This window comes from Lissotriton vulgaris, chromosome 7, assembly GCF_964263255.1.
Source record: "Lissotriton vulgaris chromosome 7, aLisVul1.2, whole genome shotgun sequence".
Taxonomy (NCBI): domain Eukaryota; kingdom Metazoa; phylum Chordata; class Amphibia; order Caudata; family Salamandridae; genus Lissotriton; species Lissotriton vulgaris.
This window is the reverse complement of record NC_141695.1, coordinates 719,119,755-719,141,945: the sequence shown is the minus strand read 5'-3', so window position 1 is coordinate 719,141,945 and position 22,191 is coordinate 719,119,755. Positions and strand designations below refer to the sequence as shown.

Here is a 22,191-nt window from a genome sequence, read left to right as displayed (position 1 = left end):
TACCAAAAAATTGTTAGCAATATGCTGGACCCTCTCTTGCGTCTTGTGTGCTTCGGCAGAGAGATCTGGGAAACTTTAAAAATGAAGACTGGCAGGAGGCTCTGACCTCCCTGCATGAGGTAGCCATTGCACTGATACTCAGATTAATCCAACTCAAGATTCTACGTAAATCTTATCTCTTGTGTGCACTCTGACCAAAATGGGGCAAAGAGACGACTCTAAGTGTCTAAGGCTCCGCGCACAAAAAGGAACATTCTACCACACTCTCTGGGAGTGCCCTGTTGTTAGGCTACACTGGGAGTCTGTACTTTCCCAGCTGCCGAGCTCATCGAACACCCCAACTTGGTCTACTCAATATATGAGAGGCCATTGATCTGACCCGCATGGAGCAATTATGGATTACCCTGGGTATCATCATAGCAAAACTAAACATAGCCCGCATATTGGGTGCTAGAGAGACACCGACCCTGGGACGGAGGGGGAGAGACAAGGACAGGTGTATGATAGCAGAAAAAGCTGTCTATAGTAATAGAGGATGTCTGGGGAAATGGGACCGACTTTGGGGTAGATGGAATGCACATAGATGTAATATCTGGGTCTCCCCCACTAGTTGGTTAGTCAGGGCTGAGTGTGGTAGGACTGATGTCAAGAAGGACAATGACGATATGTGATCATCTATTTGTGATCAGACTCATGCTAAATGTGATAGACAGTACATTACTGATATGTACTAATTGCTGTTCTACCTCGCCGGAATGCTGTATGACTAAACAACTTTCAATAAAAAGATCTAATACATTTTTTAAAAATGGTGAAGTAGGCGCTATGCTTATTGAGGTATTTACAGGTGATGTTGCACAAAATATATGAAAGTACAACTCATTCGTAGGTGTTGCAGACTATATGGTAAAAACACACAAAAAAATAGAATAAAAGCATAAGCAAACCCCCTTACCACAAAAAACATGCGCTAGAAGTAAAATGCATGTATGTCCTTTTCAGGTAAGAAAAATAAAAATTCTTTACTTAAACACAATCCCCAAAAACATTTTTTAAGTAATAAAAGAAACGCCCTTTTTGCTGCATTTTGTGAACATGTGGGGTTCTATATGCTGAAGTGGAGCGCTGGGGGGGGGGGGGGGGGGGGGGAGCTGAGTGGGGTTGAACAGGGGGTTCAATCACCCATGAATACACATCACGCAAGGAAGCTCCAGTCCTCCTGAACTATGGGCATTTTCCAAGTGGAACTAGAAGACAATTTGTAAGACTGACCTGCACTTGTTCACTCCGCGTGCTGTGTTTCTCAAGACTTTAAAAGCGCTAAGATGCAGTTTGCACAAGGTGTCTGTTTTTAAAATCCTGGCATGCTGTTGCCAGCGAGTTGCAGTTTTTTTACACTGTGCTCCAAGTGTCTGTTTTTATGTTGAACCTGGGCCGCGCATGTGCTGCTCTGCGAGGCATGCTGTATTCAGGTATGGACTTGAAGCTCCGCCCACTCTGCCCATATTTTTCATTGGCTTGTGTCATCGTCCTTTGTAAACTGTGGCTTTTCATTGGTCAATAGGCTTAGCAGTCCCTCCTTAGTACAGTCTTGTCTCATTTAGTAACCTCCCATGAGGACACTCCCTGTTACAGGAGTTGTTACTCGATAGGCCTTAATTACAGCCTCCGAGCACTATTTTGTTAAATGGTTTTCACCTGCCTGCTGTTGCTGGCAGGAAACAATCTCCCGCAACGCTTAATTTTTTTTTTTCTATGGCACAGCATGCCACACTGATAAAGTGGCGGCTGCACAATTGGTTTATTTGTGGCACTGAACGCGGCTGCATGAGTTAATTTTTCTATTTCTTCACAAGCGCCCCATGCCGCGCTTTCATGTTAAAGGGGCCGCGCCCCTTTCTTTAGATGAGCATTCGTCTGTCAACTTGACAAAAAGGTGTTTTTTTCTTAAAAGCGCCCCATATCCCGCTTTTACTTTAATGGCGGACGCACCCCCTTTTTTTAGACGAGCCGCGTCTAAATTTGCAGTGCAATAGGTCTCACATTTACCAGAGTTTAAGCTATTGGCATTGTAAATGACAATGTCTTTTATTTTATCTTTTTTTAAAACAACACATAAAGAAAAGGCATTGTCATTTACAATGCCAATAACTCAAACTCTCGTAAATGCGAGACCTATTGCATTGCAAATGCTTGGTTTTTTTTATTCCTCCCATGACGTTCTGATTTTTTAAGTCAACGAGTTTGTCACGAACCTGGTGATGAGAATCCCAGAGCAGACTGCACCCTTCTTCTCTTGAAGACCCGCTCCAACGAAACCGGAAGTTAGACAGCCAGAAAGAGACAGGAACTTCCGCGGAATGCCAGCACGTCAAAGGGAGGAGACAAGGCGAATACACAGAAGAAGAGGAGGGCGGAGAAGCGGGTTGCGGATGGCAAAGCAGTCCATCCAGAGGAGAGTGCCCAGCCTGCATCTTGAAATTGGACACCAAGTAGAGGAAGTATCCAGCCCGCACCTTGAAAGCAGACCCCGAAGAGCTGGAGGAGGCAAAGCAAGAAGAACCGGAGTCAAGGAGAAACCCGGGGACGCTTGAGGGAGAGAGGATGTAACCTGTCTGCCAGTTAGATCCTGCTCCTAGCCACGTCCCAGGGATGTGGCTCAACCAGGTGCGTGTAAGGCTCCTAAGCAGAGCCGATAAGCGGGAGGGAAAACTACCAGTGGGAAGTATACGGGAAGAGAAGAAGGAAAGTTATTTGAAGGGAAACTCTATTGGGAGGGGTCATTGCTCACGTTGAAGCAACACTACTGGGGGTAAAGCCAAGAATACTACTTTGACTCAAGTGATTTTTAGGTCTCGCCTGTCGATGCGCATGCGCATCGAGCAAGGCGAGAGTATTGGGACTTATCCGCTCTTTATCCACACTGCAAGGAATCGTGGCGATTCCTTGCAGTGCCCGTGACTTTTAAGCTCAATGCGCATGCGCATTGAGCTTAAAAGCGCGTGCACGTCCGTCTTTGTTTACCCGCTCCGCCCCCTCCCCTTCCCGCCGTCTCGCATTTCGCAATGCCCTCCTAACAACACACACACCCTCTCCCCCGCTCCGCCCCCTCCCCGCCATGTCTGCCCCCTTCCCGCCGTCTCGCATTTCGCAATGCCCTCCTAACACACACACCCTCTCCCCGCTCCGCCCCCTCCCCGCCATGTCGCATTTCTCCTCCCCCCTCCCGGGTCAGGTTTAAACAACAGCACAGAACATTATATCTTCGACGTGACCCTCTCCCCCGCTCCGCCCCCTCCCCGCCATGTCTGCCCCCTTCCCGCCGTCTCGCATTTCGCAATGCCCTCCTAACACACACACCCTCTCCCCCGCTCCGCCCCCTCCCCGCCATGTCGCATTTCTCCTCCCCCCTCCCCCCTCCTGGGTCAGGTTTAAACAACAGCACAGAACATTATATCTTCGACGTGACTCAATAAACCAAGAGCTCGTGGTGCAGCAGGGGCAGTCGTGCAAGTCTGACGTGACGTTCATGGACGCGGCCACGTGCGTCACACAGCCTGTAGCGCCTTTAACCCAATTGGTTCCTGCGGGAAATTCGAGCTTAAAAAGTGCACCGCCGCACGCAGCCTGGCATATATAACCCATACATTGCTTAGTATGGCTGTTCTGCTTGAAATTCATTTAGAGTTATAAAAGGGCCATTTCTGTACATATCCCCTAGCTTGATAATCCCTACTGACTGCATCTCCAATGCCCCGCGCTCCGAGATTCCCGGGTGGGAACCAATACGGAGGGTCTGATGCATATACGAGGTCTCTCCCAGCTCGAGAGGCAAGGGCGCTTCACGCGCAGACAATGCAACTGACTGGATTAATTTCCTTCCTATGGCTTCCCTCACAATAATTTAATATTCTAGCTGCCAGGGGTGTTGGATGTGCCATGCCCTCCACCGCCAGATGTGGCAGATATTTTAGTGGGAAAAACTAGAAATGCACAAACTGTGCCTGAGCACACCGATAATACAGACTTATATCTGTTTCTTCAAACCCCCCAAGTTGGAATGGGAAGGTCAGCGCGCTCCAGCTACAGCTCAGTTGTTTACCAGCCCATACCAATGACAGCAGCTACTGCACCACGCGGTGCACGCATGCCGGAAAAACTCACTACATTAGGCGTGAGCTCTGCCCGCCGGCTCACTTTCAGAGCCGCACGGACATTGAGAGGAGGTAAGCTCCAGGGACTGACACGCTTGACCCGCTGCCTTTAGTTAGACAGTTGTTTGGTTTTAAAAAAATATCCACTTCAATCAGACTTTTCACTTTCCTGCCACGCTGTCACCACGCCGTAATCAGTTATTTGATTTTAAAATTAAATCGCACTTTCCTTTGGCTTTGACGTTTTTAAACATGAGCATTTGCACTATTTTTATGATAGAACACGTAGCCATGAACCGGCCCACTATGGCATTGTTGAACACCCGATTGCGCTTGTACAAGAGAACATGGCATGCCGGTATCTCACTCACGTTTTCACAGGTCACACGTAATTTTAATATGAGACATCCCATACCGTAGCCACCCTCACTCACCCTCACCCTCACTCACCCTCAACCCCTCACCCTCAACCCCTCACTCTCATTCATCCTCACTCACCCTCAACCCCTCACCCTCACTCACCCTCAACCCCTCACCCCCTCACCCTCACCCCCTCACCCTCCACCCTCACTCACCCTCAACCCCTCACCCTCCACCCTCACTCACCCTCAACCCCTCACCCTCCACCCTAACTCACCCTCAACCCTTCGCCCTCAACCTCTCACTCACCCTCACTCACCCTCACTCACCCTCAACACCTCAGCCTCACCCTCACTCACCCTCAACCCCTCACCCTCACTCACCCTCACCCTCAACTCCTCACCCTCACTCACCCTCACTCACCCTCACCCTCACTCACACTCACCCTCCCTCAACCCCTCACCCTCACTCACCCTCAACCCCTCACCCTCACCCTCAAACCTTCACCCTCAACCCCTCACTCACCCTCGCTCTCACTCACCCTCACTCAGCCTCAACTACTCTCACTCACCCTCAACCCCTCACCCTAACTCACCCTCACTCACCCTCAACACCTCACTCACCCTCACTCACCCTCAACACCTCACCCTCAACCTCAACCCCTCACCCTCACTCACCCTCACCCTCACTCACCCTTACCCTCACTCACCCTCACTCACCCTCACCCTCACTCACCCTCACTCATCCTCACCCTCACTCACACTCACCCTCACTCACCCTCACCCTCACTCACTCACCCTCAACCACTCACCCTCAACCACTCACCCTCAACCACTCACCCTCAACCACTCACCCTCACTCACCCTCACTCACCCTCACTCACCCTCACCCTCCCTCACCCTCACCCTCCCTCACCCTCCCTCACCCTCACCCTCACTCACCCTCACCCACCCTCACCCACCCTCACCCTCACCCCTCACTCACCCTCACTCACCCTCACCCTCACTCACCCTCACCCTCACTCACTCACCCTCAACCCCTCACCCTCACTCACCCTCACTCACCCTCACTCACCCTCACTCACTCACCCTCACTCACCTCACCCTCAACCCCTCACCCTCACTCACCCTCACTCACCCTCAACCCCTCACCCTCACCCTCACTCACTCACCCTCACTCACTCACCCTCAACCACTCACCCTCACTCACCCTCACTCACCCTCAACCCCTCACCCTCACTCACCCTCACTCACCCTCACTCACCCTCACTCACCTCACCCTCAACCCCTCACCCTCACTCACCCTCACTCACTCACCCTCAACCCCTCACCCTCACTCACCCTCACTCACCCTCACTCACTCACCCTCAACCCCTCACCCTCACTCACCCTCAACCCCTCACCCTCACTCACCCTCAATCCCTCACCCTCACTCACCCTCAACCCCTTACCCTCACTCACCCTCAATCCCTCACTCACCCTCAACCCCTCACCCTCACTCACCCTCAACCCCTCACCCTCACTCACCCTCACCCACCCTCACTCACCCTCACTCACCCTCAACCCCTCACTCACCCTCACTCTCACTCACCCTCAACCCCTCACCCTCACTCACCCTCAACCCCTCACCCTCACTCACCCTCACTCACCCTCACTCACCCTCACTCACCCTCAACCCCTCACCCTCACTCTCACTCACCCTCACCCTCACTCACCCTCACTCACCCTCACTCACCCTCACTCACTCACCCTCAACCCCTCACCCTCACTCACCCTCACTCACCCTCACTCACCCTCACTCACCCTCACTCACTCACCCTCACCCTCCCTCACCCTCACCCTCCCTCACCCTCACCCTCCCTCACCCTCACCCTCACTCACCCTCACCCACCCTCACCCACCCTCACCCACCCTCACCCTCACCCTCACTCAACCTCACTCACCCTCACTCACCCTCACTCACCCTCACCCTCACCCTCACTCACCCTCACCCTCACTCACCCTCACTCACCCTCACCCTCACTCACCCTCACTCACCCTCACTCACCCTCAACCCCTCACCCTCACTCACCCTCACTCACCCTCACTCACTCACCCTCACTCACTCACCCTCAACCCCTCACCCTCACTCACCCTCACTCACCCTCACTCACCCTCACTCACCCTCACTCACTCACCCTCAACCCCTCACCCTCACTCACCCTCACTCACTCTCAACCCCTCACCCTCACTCACCCTCACTCACTCACCCTCAACCCCTCACCCTCACTCACCCTCAACCCCTCACCCTCACTCACCCTCAATCCCTCACCCTCACTCACCCTCAACCCCTCACCCTCACTCACCCTCAATCCCTCACTCACCCTCACTCACCCTCAACCCCTCACCCTCACTCACCCTCAACCCCTCACCCTCACTCACCCTCACCCACCCTCACTCACCCTCACTCACCCTCAACCCCTCACCCTCACTCACCCTCACTCTCACTCACCCTCAACCCCTCACCCTCACTCACCCTCAACCCCTCACCCTCACTCACCCTCACTCACCCTCACTCACCCTCAACCCCTCACCCTCACTCACCTCACTCACCCTCACTCACCCTCAACCCCTCACCCTCACTCACCCTCAACCCCTCACCCTCACTCACCCTCAACCCCTCACCCTCACACAGTGCAATAGGTCTCAGACCATTTCAGTTACAGCTTTAAGAAATGTTTATGGCTTTTTTTATTTGTAATTCTTTAGCATTGGCTACAGGAAACAAAAATGCTAAACATTTACAAAAAAACCCATAAACAATTCTAAAAGCACTAACTCTAATGGTGCGAGACCTATTGCATTTCCAATGCTTGTTTTGTTTTTGTTTTACTTCCTTTATTCACCATGATCCCAGGTCCTTTACTTTACTGTTATACCACCCTTCTATTAACCTCACTAAACCAAGGAAAGAAAAAGAGAGATCGCTATTCTAACCCACTCATCACTAAAAATAAATAAAATAGTGACATACCTGATTTCTTCTTTCTGTCAAGGGTACGGGCGGACAGGAACTCCAAAGGCCCTACAGAAGAAAATAATACGTTTTGTTAATTTTTAACTTTTATTCCTTTCTTTTTTTACATTCTTATGGAGACAATTAAATAAAAGGACAACAAATTATGCATAAATTATGCTCGTTTTGTGTTAACCATTCTAGACCAGTACACAGAGGTCCATCGTCTTTTCTCTGTGTTCGGTATCCCAGTTCACAAAGGCTCACATAAGGTTTGGTCACACTGGTCGCTGGGTAGTTTTTTAAAGACATGAGAAACCGTCTCTATGACATAGTTCGTATGCTTGTTCGTAAAGACTCGGACATTTATTTTGTTAACAATACACTGTGTACTTGGTGTCTGTTTTAACGTTCCTGAAATGGGCTGTTTTATAGCAGTGCGCTTGGTGTCTGTTTTTACATAGTCACATCAGGGCCACCAGAACCCCTGCCCCACAATGCCCAAACCCGCAAATAACACACAGACACAAGTGTTAGGTTTGGGAAAAATTGCTGCAGGTTTATTACATACAACATATGTAACGACGGTGGGTTAACTTATGGGCGATCCTAGGGCAGGCCGCATTCTCGTCACCTGCCCGCCTGTTGAGCCAAACAACACAGTGGCGAACCACCCAACTGTTGCACAATTACCATAATTATACTGACACGCCCATTGCGGGCGTGACTTGGCAAACCCCCGGTTGCACAAACCCACAACCGCCCGAAGGACTACTGGGGCGCCGACACGAATTCCTGCACCTCCCATGAGGTTACAGGTTAGGCTCTGGCACCCCTATGTGCCCGCTGAAGTACATAGTTTGCACCTCTCTTCTTCCCGATCGTCCAGTAACTCCGCCTGCAACGAGAAATGAACACATTAAAGCTCCCCCAGAGCCCCCCCACAAGCTGACACTCTGGGTTCGCGGAAGGGTGGGGAAAGAGTGTCCCGACGAGACCGAGCAATGGCATCCGGAGCGGCAAAGAGGCCTACCAACAGGGGCAGAGGACTAAGGTACCCCTGAAGGCTCCTCCCAGCCGCCCCGGACGTGCGTCACATACCAGCCTCCACCAACCAGGGGAGACTGCCCGGGAGAGGAGAATGCTTAGTCATACAGGGGCGGGGCAGCCCTCCGTGACTAGGAGCCCGCCCTCTTTATGGCCACTGCGTGGCCTCGGGCAAGCGCAGTCCCTGAGGTGTGATTGCAACAGGTTGCTGTTTTTATAGAACCTCAGTTGCACTGTGTTCACACTATGTGCCTGGTGACTTTTTAAAAAAAAAAACCTGTAATGCAGTTTGGTTAAACTGCGTATAGAATCATAGCTCTTAAAGGCACTAAGCCGTAGTTTCTTTACATTGTGCCGGTTGTCATTGTTTTTAAAACACCAGAAATTAGATACTGCCAGGTTACCCCGGGCCACCGAAGGGGGCTCTCCTAAGAGGGCGGCCACCCTTAGTGCCACACGATGGCACAGGCAACAGCAGTATAGTGGTTGGGGACCCAAGTGGGTCCCCAGGTTACATCACTTCCGGTGGGGGGGGGGGGGGGGGGATACGGTGAAAGGTATATTTACCTCTTCTGCCCTCCGAGCGCCCTCTTTGTCCTGGTCGCTCGACGTAGACGGTACCCCTCCTCCTGCCTTGCCCAGCTGCCCTGACGCTGTTTTTTTTGGTGAGTCGCCCTTTCGCTTCCGTCTGTCCCCCCCCTTCCGCCTACGTTGCAGGCAATGTTAATTGTATATTTCTCAGTTTGCTGGCTTTAGTACCTGAGTAGGAGGGAAGGCTACCAGGGGAGGGGGTCCGGTTTCCAGTCGGGCGGTATTGGCGGGCTTTGTTCCCGATGCGCTAACGTTATTGTGTGCAGAGGGCCAGGGGGGGGGGGGGGGGGGAGTAGGGCCCGGGGGTTTCATAAGGGTGTTTGCGTGTGTTGCCTGATGTGGTTACCCAGTTTGCGGCCTCGCAAGAGGGGGGGGACAGAGGCCTTGTTTTGCACCCTGGCGTGCTGGGGTTTGGTGTGGTGTTTATAGGCAAATTTTGTTTGCTAGTCCACGGTTCCTCGCGGGCGGCCAAGCTTGCTGCTTCGCGTTGGGGTTGCGTTGGGCAGCGCCGGGTGCTCCCCTGCCTCGGCGGGCCCGGCCGCTGGTGTAAGGCACCTCGGGCCAGAGGGCTGGCTCTCGCCTCCATATCTTGCGGCGGGTGTTGGAGGGCTCGTCCTGGGTTGGCGCCCAGCGTTCCTCAGGTTGCGGGCACAGGCGCTGGTGCCGGCGCTTCGGGAGACGCTGTACGGTTTCTGTCCCTTCCTGGCGGCGGGTGGGGGGGCGGGTTCGGTTTCTTGGGCACGGCGCTCCCTGGTGGCGGCGGGCAAAGGGGCCAGGCTGCTTCGGGTCGGGAGGCCCAACTTGCTAGATAGAGCGTGCGGGTAGGGGGGGCGGGATGAGACACTGATTCTGTATTTAGGCATTTTTAGACGGACTTTAGGGTTGCATCCTAGAACCCTCCGGGCCGTGCATGTATGTTCCTTTTTTGTTGCTGTGTTGAAAATCCGAGTTTATTTGTAAACAGGGAGGCGTGCCTTTATACCCCCCCCCTGCGGGCTCGGATTCATTTTATCCTGCCACCAGTCAGATTGCGCCCTTCCCTCTGAGATGCGCCAACTCCCTCTATTAATTTCTCCTTTGCCCGCTTGATTCCTTACGGCGGGCACTCGAGCCGCGGCTGCGCTCCCTCCCCGCGGTGCGGCCCTGGGTACGGGGCGGAGGGAGGTGGGCTACTCGGAGTAGGCTGATGTCTTGTTTTAAGGACTGTGCCATCTCGTTCGCACGGTATGCGGAGAGGCTGCTCTCTCCTTTTGCCCTTCTCGCTGTAGCCCGGGTTGCATATTTCATGCATCACTTGTGGCATTAGGTGATTTAGATGCCGGTTTTAGAACAAAAGGAGAATGTATTTGTCTAAAGTGTGCTAACCTAATATTATTTAATAAAATGCCAAAAGGTTGCTTGTGTCCTCGACAGTACGTTAGCAGAATTTAGAGTTTAACACCTCCACACTTCACCTCTCCCCCCTACATCTAGTATCAAGCTGCAGATACAGAACTAGTTGTATCAGCTATTTTGCAGCTGGAGAGAAAGTTATGAGGCATTTCTGGGGCGGGGTGAGAAGGGATGAGGGGGGCTCAGAGGATGTAGGCCCCCCTTGTGGGCAGAGCCCTCCACGTGTATTATACCTCTACTTGTACTTTTTACGCTTTGGGGCTTGCGCGCATGTCCCTTTTTCCTCCTGTAAGGTACTGTTTGCTCCTCTTGTATTTTGTTTGCTCGTGGTTGTCGCTTTTGCCTCATGGACTTGGTTTTGCATTTGGGATGTGTTCACTTGTGGTTTTCTCCCCTTGTGCCATTGCTGTTCCTGTGGTGGGGCGCTCTGACGGAGTCCGCGCGAATGTACAGGTCTCCTGGCGCCTCGCCTGGGGGGGATGCGCAGGTTCCACCCATGGGCGTAATCCAATTGTAGCCGACTGGTGAGTATGTGTAAAGCAGGTATCTCCTGTGCACTAATTGGATGTTTTCTCTTGTAAAACAACTGTTGAGTCTGGGCTAATTATGTATTTCTCATGCAATAATTGGTGTGGTCTCTTTTAAAACAACTGGTGAGTCTGGGCAAATCAGGCATCCCCTGTGCCATAATTGAATGTGTTCTCTTGTAAGACCACTGGTGAGTCTGGGAAAATCATGCATCCCCTGTGCCATAATTCAATGTGTTCTCTTGTAAGACCACTGGTGAGTCTGGGAAAATCATGCATCCCCTGTGCCATAATTCAATGTGATCTCTTGTAAAACCACTGGTGAGTCTGGGCAAATCATGCATCCCCTGTGCAATAATGGAATGTGTTCTCTTGTAAAACCACTGGTGAGTCTGGGCAAATCATGCATCCCCTGTGCCATAATTGAATGTGTTCTCTTGTGAAACCACTGGTGAGTCTGGGAAAATCATGCATCCCCTGTGCAATAATGGAATGTGTTCTCTTGTTAAAGCAACTGGTGCTCAAGTAAGGGGCTCTGATCCTGACGACCGAGTTAGCAATATGCTTACCGTTCAATGCTGATTATGAGCTGTTTTCCTGTATTTGTTTTCTCTTCCAGAAGCGCACAGGTTTCTTTCTCTGATGGTCAAACCACGCCTAGCAGGCTGGCCGGACAGGGCTCGGAGCAGGTACAGGGGAAGAGCACACTGGGGCCAGTGTGTGGGGTTCTGGGTCAGCACGTACAGGAATGGTGTGTAACCTTTTTTCTAATTTCAGGAAAATCGAATCAAGTACAAAGGCACCACTCAAAGAAGGGCAGTTGGGAACTGAAGAAGGAGAATGCTTTTCCTTGTTAAGTGCTCTTGGGGGTGCCGGACACCCAGGGGAGGGGTCGCAGGACGCGCCTGCGGGCATTGTGAACATTCAACCTTTTCTCTTCGCACGCACGCAGAATTGCGTACTGTCACTCGAACGCACCGAAGCTAAAAAGTCAGACACCGTGCCTGTGTAAGTAAGTACTGTGATCGGGGTGGTGGCAAAGCAGCTCGAGGCGTGCAGTCATTGAAGCAACCCAGACATAGAGGAAACAGTGGGCTTTTGGACAAGTTCATTTTTACTCCCCAATTAAGGGATTCATGGGATTGTCAGTAGAGCAGGGATGGCCACTGCTCTCTCCCACCCCCTTTTTCTCGCAGACAGGATTGGCCAATGGTTACTGTTTACTAGCACGGGTTCTTGTGCAGCACAGGCTGCGACACACTAGTAGTTAAGTTAGGTCGGTATTTCGGGGTCCCTCATATACACAGTGCCCCTTGCCTTCCGGTACAACGTGTGCGCCGCTGTGTGATGGTTTCGAGTAATGGCTCAGGGTTGGCCCCCCTTTTTCTTTCCAATAATTTTACGTGACTTGCAGTCCCGATTTTCATACCACTACCACGTGGTCCGCTGATCAATTTTGGCTTTTGGGTCTTGCATGGGGTGGCGATGCGTGTCATCAGACAGGACACAGGCGCACTGGGAGCACATTCTAATCACCAACAGCAAGGAGGTTTGGGCCCCCTGTGCATGGGGGCGGTGTCCAGATTTTCAGTGTCGCGGTTCCACCACCTTGGAGGGTTTGGGGGATACGGGCCATGTAGGAAAGGGGTCGGGCCAGGCTACAGCTCAATAGGCGATGCACCTGTGGAAATGCCAACAAATGTTGTTTATGCCTGGCATTTTCTGTGCCATGGAGCACTTATTATTCATTTTGGTGGTAATGTACATTTTATTCCTGCTACGTCCTTAGTCACTAATACCGATCAGGGGTTGGCTCTATGGTTTCAAGCAGATAGATCAACGTGGTTTGACATGTCCTTGGAGTCAGTCTCAAGTCTATCACTACCTCATTTTCGACTGGTGATACGAGTCAAGCAAAGAACGCATGGGGGCATTTGCAGTGCTAGATTGGGTACGTCATGCGAATCATTGGCTTGCGTCGTGGATGCGTGCATGCGCAGTCCATGTTTTAGGGAGCCGCTGTTGCATTGTTTTGACGTTAACAGTTGCCTGTGGGGGGTTAGCTGATGCAGTCTTTCCACAGTGGTGCTTCTGTAATTATTGACTCCCAACACAGCAGGAGCAAAGTCAGGACTGCTGGGCGTGCCATGCTCTTGCCTGCTCTGGATGTTGGCAGAAGCACAACAAGGGGCTTGTGTTCGGCCTTTTACAGGTAGTAAGCGTTTTACCAGGGCTTGGACAGATTTAAGTGAATAGGTTTGAGAAAGCAAAATCAAGCCGCGCTAGTTGGATTGGATTTCCTCATAAATTTGGAGAGGAAAATATCCGCTGAGTTTGGAGGGGCACTGTCTGTTATAAGGGTTGGGGGCCATGTCACCCACATAGAGTTTAAATTTGGGGGGCATGGAGACAACCCGGTTTAGACCTCTTGTAGGGGAGAATAGAAGCATTGTTAAGTGTAGCGGATTTGCAATTACCATGAAGGTACTAGTGCCTTGGCTCAGTAGGATCAGTTCAGAGTGGCAGCTTTTGACATTCTTACACGACAGCCCCAGTGGTTGCTTAATATCCTTATGCAACTACTGGCCTCAGCTCATAGGTGACAGGAGTAGACGGACAGCAGATTTGTCTGGTACTTATTGGGGGGTGCATAGGGGACTTTTCTAGAAGTTACATGAAGGTCAGTATTTGGGACACACAATAGGTTGCACATGCATGTGTGACGTTACAACGCAATTTTTACACCGCAACATCCATTACAACGCAAACCATTACAACGCATGCCATTACAACAAATTCTTTGAAACTACCTTTACAACGCATTCCACTACAACGCATACGACATTTACAACGCATACCATTACAACGCATAACATTACATTGCATGTAAGGTAAGTATTGGATAGTGTAGGGGTAAAAATGACTATTCTAACTCCAGGGGGTGCAACAGTAGGGTATGTGTTGGATAGTGTAGGGGTTAAAATTACTATTCTAACTCCAGGGGGTGCAACAGTAGGGTATGTGTTGGATAGTGTAGGGGTAAAAATTACTATTCTAACTCCAGGGGGTGCAACAGTAGGGTAAGTGTTGGATAGTGTAAGGGTACTATGTGTTGTAATGCTATGCGTTGTAATGGTATGCGTTGTAATGACTGCGTTGTAATGGCATGCGTTGTAGTGGTGTGCGTTGTAGTGTCATGCGTTGTAATGGTTGCGTTGTAAATGCATGCGTTGTAATGGATGTTGCGTTGTAAAAGTTTTGTTGTAATTGTAGTGCGGTGTAAAAGTTGCATTGTAAAGGTTGTTTCCCGTTGCACACAGCAGGGGAGAGGGCCCATCCAGGTAGTCACGGACAACGCTACTGTCAATCTTGTACCTTCTTTAAACTCACAAGGTGAGAAAGTCAAGTCTGGACTTCCGTAAGTGCGGCAAGGGCCCTCCACTGATTTTTCAGCAGCGAGTTCTCCTGTGCTATATTTGACTAGGTGGTTTGTTAACGTGGTTTTCTGGTGGGAAGTACTGTCACCATTGTCACTACCGGCGCCCCCGACAGTCTGCCATGAGGTGGCACTGTCTGGCTTTTAGGGAGGACCACCAAATCAGGTACACAGTAAGTCAGTTCTGTTGGGACGAATGCTCCGTTAGTAAGAGCTCCTTAGGTTAAGGCATGCGCGGCATGGACCTGGGGTAACCAGCTCAGGCTTGCTCCTAGGTTTGTAAAGTTGAGGTGATGGGCCAATTGGTGTTGCACCATGCGTAAGCCAGATGCCACAGTTGAATACTAGCACATGGCGTGCATTATCAAGATTTACATTTTGGATATTAACACATGCCCCATGCACAGTTACTCTTAGGTTCTGATTCCCCTACTCTGGCACAACACCACATATATTGTACATTCAAGGCACATGTTATATGATCCACCGACCACGATGACAGGTAACCACACATCTTCAGTGGGGCAATCATTACAAGTCAAGAGGGGCAAGTAAGGGTCGCAACTAGACTCCTGCAGCAGGGAGTGCCACAAGGCGGCAAGGAGTTGGGGTGAAATGGGACTGGCAGGTACCGCTGGTTGCCTGTCGCCTGGCCCCTCACGGGGTTGATGGTGATATCAAAGGTCTTAGCTGGGTGCATGGCAAATTAAACTTGGGCTGGAGCACATGCGGGGTGTGGTGGTCCCGACCTCATTTCACAGGATCCCTCCGTATTGGCTCTTACCATAAGGCTACGTAGATATAAAACAGACCAGGCGGGGGCGGGGAAGGTGATCGTGCTGAACAAACTGGAGATCGCCAGGGATTGTCCAGTGCGCCTAGTCTCGATTTACCTGGCGCTGCGCCCCGCATATGAAGGTTACCTCCTTATGCACGCAGACGGTACACCCTTGACCAAATATCAGGTACAGCGCATAATTGATGTGGGTTTAAAGCTATCGATTAAAAAGGTCTATGGCAAGCGATTTTGCAGCCACTCCTTCAGAATAAGGGCAGCAACCACGGCTTTCCAGACGGGCTTGCCAGTGGAACACATCAAACAGGTGGGGCGTTGGGAATCCAACTGTCACAAGAAATATATACAATCGTAAGGGACATGGAGCAAACACTGGTCCAGGAACTAAAAGTAATAGTGTAAAATATTGTGAGACATAAGAAGTCGGTGTATTTGTTTGGTGTTGATTTTGTCTGAAGAATTGGGTTTTGTTTAATGATAATAAACAGAGTTTCAAACTTCTGCATCTTTATTTACCAGGTAAAACGGTCTGGGTGATGGGATATTCTGGAGTCCAGAGGGTTTCTCAGTGGGCGGATAGCAGAAAATGGAAGCACAGGTTCACGTCAACGAGGATAATTTGGCTTGGGACACCCGACATGCGTTCGAATAGCTTGAAGAGGAAAATTCTACAGAGACTTGGCGGGGGGGGGGGAACTCGCCACCCGATGTATTGGTAATACACCTAGGAGGGAATGATCTGGTTCCTCTGGGGCGAAAGGACCTGCTTCATGAGATGAGGGGTACCTTGTGCGAGTTGAGTAACATGCTGGGGACCTGTGAGTTATGGTGGTCCGAAATCACGCTAAGGCGAGTATGGCAGGGCGCACGGTCAGGGGAAGCCATGGAGTCCGTGCAGGCCGGTGAACAGCGCAATGCGTAAATTCACAGAGCAAAGGGGTTTTGGTTTTGTCAGGCATGGGTTGCTACATGCGAAATGCACTGGGTGCTTTGAGGACGATGGAATACACCTGTCCAAAGTGGGTATGGACTTATTCCTGCAGGACTTGGGCGAGGCATTGGAAGCAGCAGGGTGTAAGTGAGATAGAGGTATAAGGTGGGGGGGCCCTGGGGCGGCGGGTGCCACACCCAGGGCCGTGGCGGAGTTACAGGGCGATCCAAAGGCTGTAAGGTACAGAAGGGTACCCTCTACAGGAGCACAGAAAGGGTGCAAAAGCCAATTATCCCCAGGGAGGTCCTCGCGTGGGATCCTGGAGGAGCGACGGCACCCTGTTAGTCCTACGGGCGGTTGTGGACTTGAGCAACCGGGGGTTGCCTGCAACTCTCCGCCCCCGTAGCGGGGAGGGGCATGAGTAAGGGGTAGACTGGCAGTCCGCCGGAGGGAGGAGCTATCCCTTTCCCCAAAATTACAACACCCCTTGGTTAATGCCACGGCTCATCAGGTGGGGAGGGGCTGCCTGCCCGTGGATCGCCCGTACGTTAACCCACCATGTTGGCATATTGTTATGCAAATAAACCTGCAGCAGATTTCTCCACCAAAATTGTGTTGTGTCTGTTATTCAGTTAATTGCTGTGGGAGGGATGGGGAATGGGCTGATGTTGGCACTATGCTAGGCTGCCCCGGGCCTCCGAAGGGGGCCTTCCTAAGAGGGGGGCCACCCTTAGTGCCACACGTTGGCACAGGCAACAGCAGTATAGTGGTTGGGAACCCGAGTGGGTCCCCAGGTGTCATCACTTGAGGTGGGGGGAGGGGGTGGGAAGGTATATTTACCTCTTCCGCCCTCCGAGCGCCCTCTTTGTCCTGGTCGCTCGACGTAGATGGTACCCCTCCTTCTGCCTTGCCCAGCTGCCCTGATGCTGTTTTTCCTTCATACCGCAAACCCGGCTTTCGGGCAGCAGGGGGGATGGGGGGGGGGGGTGCTTCAACTAATTTAATTTTCTTTGTGTTGCAGGCGGAGTTACAGGGCGATCCAAAGGCTGTAAGGTACAGAAGGGTACCCTCTACAGGAGCACAGAAAGGGTGCTAAAGCCAGTTATCTCCAGGGAGGTCCTCAGTGTGATCCTGGAGGAGCGACGGCGCCCCTTTAGTCCTATGGGCAGTTGTGGACCTAAGCAACCGGGGGTGGCCTGCAACTCTCTGCCCCCCGTAGCGGAGAGGCGTAAGGGGTGGACTGGCGGTCTGCCGGAGGGAGGGGCCCAAAATGACAACACCCTTGGTTAATACCACCGGGGTTTTATGGCTCATCAGGTGGGCAGGTGGCGAGGGGCTGCCTGCCTGTGGATCGCCCATAAGTTAACCCACCATGTTGGCATATTGGTATGCAAATAAACCTGCAGCAAATTTCTCCACCAAAATTGTGTTGTGTCTGTTATTCAGTTAAGTGCTGTGGGAGTGCTGGGGAATGTGCCGATATTGGCACTATGCAGAGTAGGAAACTGATAATGGCCAATTACTGCATCGCTAGGAGTCTTCATGGGACAGTTACTACAGAGTTAATGTATTGTTAAATGCATGAAAGGACAGGAACAGCGCCACTTAAAACTCCTTTCGGCAGGTATTGTGCAGGGTATTGTGCAGTGAAACTGCCCGTGTGGACAATGAAGCCTTAGATGGCGCTACAGTCCAGGACCAGTATTTATGAGTACAGGTTGAGGGGAAGCATTGGTGGTGTCTCTGAGCTCAGTGTACCTCTGTGGGTGCACTGCTGTGTGCGGCTTCAGTGCAGGCTGGGAAGCAGCACTGTGATGCAGTTGCTGTGACCTGCGAGTGGAGAGAAAATTCCGCTGTGAACAAGGAGTTGTGAAATAACCTCAGCACAGACAGGTTTCTAGTACTGTGGTGTTTTCTAGTCGAATAAATTCATTCGTTCAATCAAAACTAATGAGGTTACATGTAAATTCCATTGTCTGGTTTGAAGGAAAGCCAACAAAAAATGATTGTGTTCAACTGGAAATGAAGGGAAGAAGTCTGCTTCAAGCTCCAACAAGGTAAGTTTATTTAATGACCCACACAAGACTGGGATTCCAGCCTGCTGCCTCCGGCAACTGCCTCTCTGAGAATGCCGCCCCCACTCAGAATTCGGAGGAATTCCAAGAACGTTGCGATAGTCCGCGAGAGCCAGCAGCGAGGGAGCACCAGGTAAAAAAAAAACATCAAAATACATGGTGGTGCAGTTACTAAACAAATAATGGAGTGCAGATTTGCTGTTTGAGGTCGTGGGCGGGGTGTGATGAAACAACATTCCAAGTACAGAGCGAAGGCACTGTAAACAGAAATGAAAGGCAGCCATAAGCTGCGTGCAAGCGCTGTTTGAGGAGGGCTGAGCGCTTGCGTTGCTCGAGGTCAGCTAAGAAAATCGTGCCTACAAAGATAAAAATAATATGCAGCCTTAGAGCCCATGTAACAGGAGCTGTCCGTATAGGAGGTTACAAAATGTGAAAAGGTGGGACTAATAAGCTATTTCACCAATAAAATGCTGGTATACACCAAGGACAGTAAGAAGACCCAATAGAAAAAATGGGAGGGGCCCATATTCTGAACACTTTGGTTCAGACCCACCGGGTTTTCAGGTTTTTACTATGTCCAATTGTGGAGTTTTTTAATGATCCTTGAGTTTTCCGTGCTGCTATCCTTGGCCATACCCACCCTCGGAGGGCTGGTTTATGCCTCAGTGAATAGTCCATGTATTGGTATTTCATCTCCTCATTAACAATATGTACCTTAATCACATAATCGTAGCACCAAACCGCTGATATTGCTTAGTCTCTGAAATTATGTTGAGTATTTACTCTTGCGTTTTTGACCCTATACCAATCCTGTTATGGGATCAGTGTGCTATTTTGTGTTGATACCTCCAGGGATTTCCCTCCCATGTCTAATTCAAATATTTACATATTAAATAGGTTGCTTGCCCCGCTTTCCTGTCCTGATGAAGACCCCACTGCAAGGATAGCATTATTACCTGCGTATCTATGAGGGTCGAAACGTCGACAACCACTTGTTTTTGAATGTCAACTTCACGCCCGAATGCTTCATTAATTGAACAATGTGAAGTATGCTCCTTTGAAAATTGACTTGAACTGAAGGTCTTGTGTTTTGTACATAATATGCAACTTTGCCAACCAAATGATCTCTATTGGTTGATTGCACTGTCACTTAAGAATTATTTTTCTCCTCCTTCACTTCATCCTCACACGATCACCAAATCCACCCCCCCCCCACTTCCCGTCTTGGGGCACTGTTAAACCACGTATTTAATGTTCTAATATTCAGTATATTCAATATACGTTCCCATTGTGAATAAAACAGTGTGGATGGATTCATTGTCTTTGTGACTTATATTTTTACCATTTTTAATTTTTGTCCTACTTTACTGGGACCCTTTCCTCTGAATACATATTCTGAACACAGCACGTCTCAAAGAGACAGAGCAAGCGCTGCTTAGGCAAGCCCTAAAAACAGGAGCTCTACACATGAAAAATACTAGGGCAATAGTTGAATACTCTTCTTGCTTCCACAATTTCGACAGGACCGGTTGCAAGTTAAATTCACATGCCTGTTTTACTGACTTTGGATCCCATTCTCTAAATACTTAACATGATCTTTAACCTTCATCGGACACAGTTTCTTTTTCATGGCTCATTTAGACAGTAAATGACTGAGCCCATAGTGCCGACTAACCTTCCTTCCTAATCATGTCCCTTAGTCAAGAGCAGAAGGATTACTCAAATTGAACAAAATCTCATTTGCATAAAAGAAAAAATGTCATTACACTCTAAACCTTTGAATCCTATTGCCCTCCTAAATAGAATACCTACTTGCACATTAAACTAAAGGTTCCGAAGTGAGTGAGAAAATGACTGCTGACGGGGACACTATTATCTGTTTTACTCAAGAATTGAGGTATCCAGTCACTTTAATCCTAGACAGTAATTTTCACTATAGGAATTCAACCCAAATCAGAAATGCTGAACCATGGGGGAATTTTACTAGACCTAGTAAATATTATAACCATGGGGGAAATCAACAGTTGGTTGACTTGTTGTTGGGTAATATTTTTGACAATCATGGAATGCACATCCATTATTAATACCCTACTGTTGATATTTGCGAGTGAACTGTGGGACGTAATCAGATTAACATCATGGGGAAGATCCACATAATGGAGTCACGTTAAACTCGAAACTGTATTGAAAATGTAATGAGCGACTTCAAATTAATGAGACTGTTTTCACGAGGATCATGCGGAATTCGTAAAAATGTATGATTTGTTTATGGATGTGTGGGAAAAAAACAATAAAAAAATCTATTTTAAAAAAAAGGAGGAAATCAAGAGCCTTGTCTCCTTCAAGAGACATCAAAGAAGAACATTCATCCATCACTGTGTTGGCTTCAAACCTATCTCATCAGGTTCTTAGTAATGAATCATCATGTGACCGGATGTATAAGACCATTTACTACTACTCTTACACCTAATCTGTATCTATAGGATACAACCTCTTAAAGGTGGTTGTCACTGTTAACATTATGATTTGCTTTGCTTCTTTTTCAAAAACACTTAGGCTTTTGGTTGTATTTTAGAACTGCACATCTTAGTGCTCTTGAACTTACCTGAAATCTTGCCTCAGTCCTCGGTCCGCCAAGGCTTGTGCCGATTGCTGCGGAGGGACGAGGAGGCGTTAGTCCCACTTACGGTTTGCTGGCTTGCTAACCGGAAGTACAGTCAGCCTTCTAGCATTTCTAGCTACATGCCTCTGTCCTACATAAGCCGGGGCTATGCAGCGGACGCGCATGGAAGACTCTCTACAGGTGCCGACTGCTTGCATCAACTTACCTTGGTGACCTGTTTTTTTAATTCTGCGCCGTTACATTATTATTTGCTTTGCTTCGTTTTTAAAAACACTTAGGCTTCTGTTTGTATTTTAGAACTGCACATCTTAGTGCTCTTGAACTTACCTGACATCTTGCCTCAGTCCTCGGTCCGCCACTGCTTGTGCTGATTGCTGCGGAGGGACGAGGAGGCGTTAGTTCCACTTCCGGTTTGCTGGCTTGCTAACCGGAAATACAGTCAGCATTCTAGCGCTTCTAGCTACCTGCCCCTGTCCTACATAAGCCTGGGCTGTGCAGTGGACGCGCGCCAAAGGCAAGCCCGTCTGTGCCCGTCCACGGCAGGCCGCTGCCAGCTGCCCTGACCCCTGCCCATTTCATTCGAATGTTTATCTTATTCCCTAATGGTCACTTCCAAGATGCCCTTGCTTAGGTATTCTAGTCAGGAGTTGAAGGATCTTGATCCCTCTCTGTCTAAACACTTAGCTGGTTCAACAGTTGCTTCATCTTGTGGGGACCCAATTATCCCTTGTTCTCCTCTTCAAGTTCCCGCTTGTGACACCTTAGCCTTTCATACATCCACCCATACTAAAATTTCCAGACCATTAAAGGAGCTCTATTTTAACGCACGTTTCGTTCCTAAACATGCTGTGGAAACCTGGAGTCTTATTGACTCGGAATCACCAGATATTTGTTTCATTACTGAAACTTGGTTACATGAGTACGCCTTTCCAGATGTGGCCATCGTGTTTCCTCCACAATACAAAGTAATAAGAGTGGATAGGGAAAAGAAGAATAGAGGAGGTGGTTTACTCATTGTTACTACCCCGGCTGTGAATATCACTTCTTTAGAGTCCATAAGTACATGTAATATAGAAATATGTGTTTTTTTAAATGGATGGTCTGTTAAGAGGAGCATGGATAGGTGCTTTAGTATACAGACCTCCAGGTCCAAAAATTATTTTCCACATAAATTACTGGAGATCATCGCTACACATGCATTAGCCTCTGATTTTTTCCTCCTGCTAGGCGATTTCAACTACCATGCTGAGTTATTACATGATGCC

At 49.7% G+C, this 22,191-nt stretch overlaps 1 protein-coding gene across 6 annotated transcripts in view; it reads right to left on the bottom strand.

The window, feature by feature from the left end:
• ARSG (arylsulfatase G) overlaps nt 1-22,191 on the bottom strand; it is a 2,325,381-nt gene that overhangs the window by 1,281,952 nt on the left and 1,021,238 nt on the right. For 4 of the 6 annotated variants that reach the window (XM_086930959.1, XM_086930958.1, XM_086930961.1 and 1 more), the window contains one exon: nt 7,527-7,577. The gene's annotated coding sequence lies outside the window, so the exon portion shown is untranslated. Of the gene's footprint in view, nt 1-2,255; nt 2,518-7,526; nt 7,578-22,191 lie in introns of those variants that run through there. The other 2 variants (XM_086930962.1, XM_086930955.1) reach the window with 2 other exon arrangements.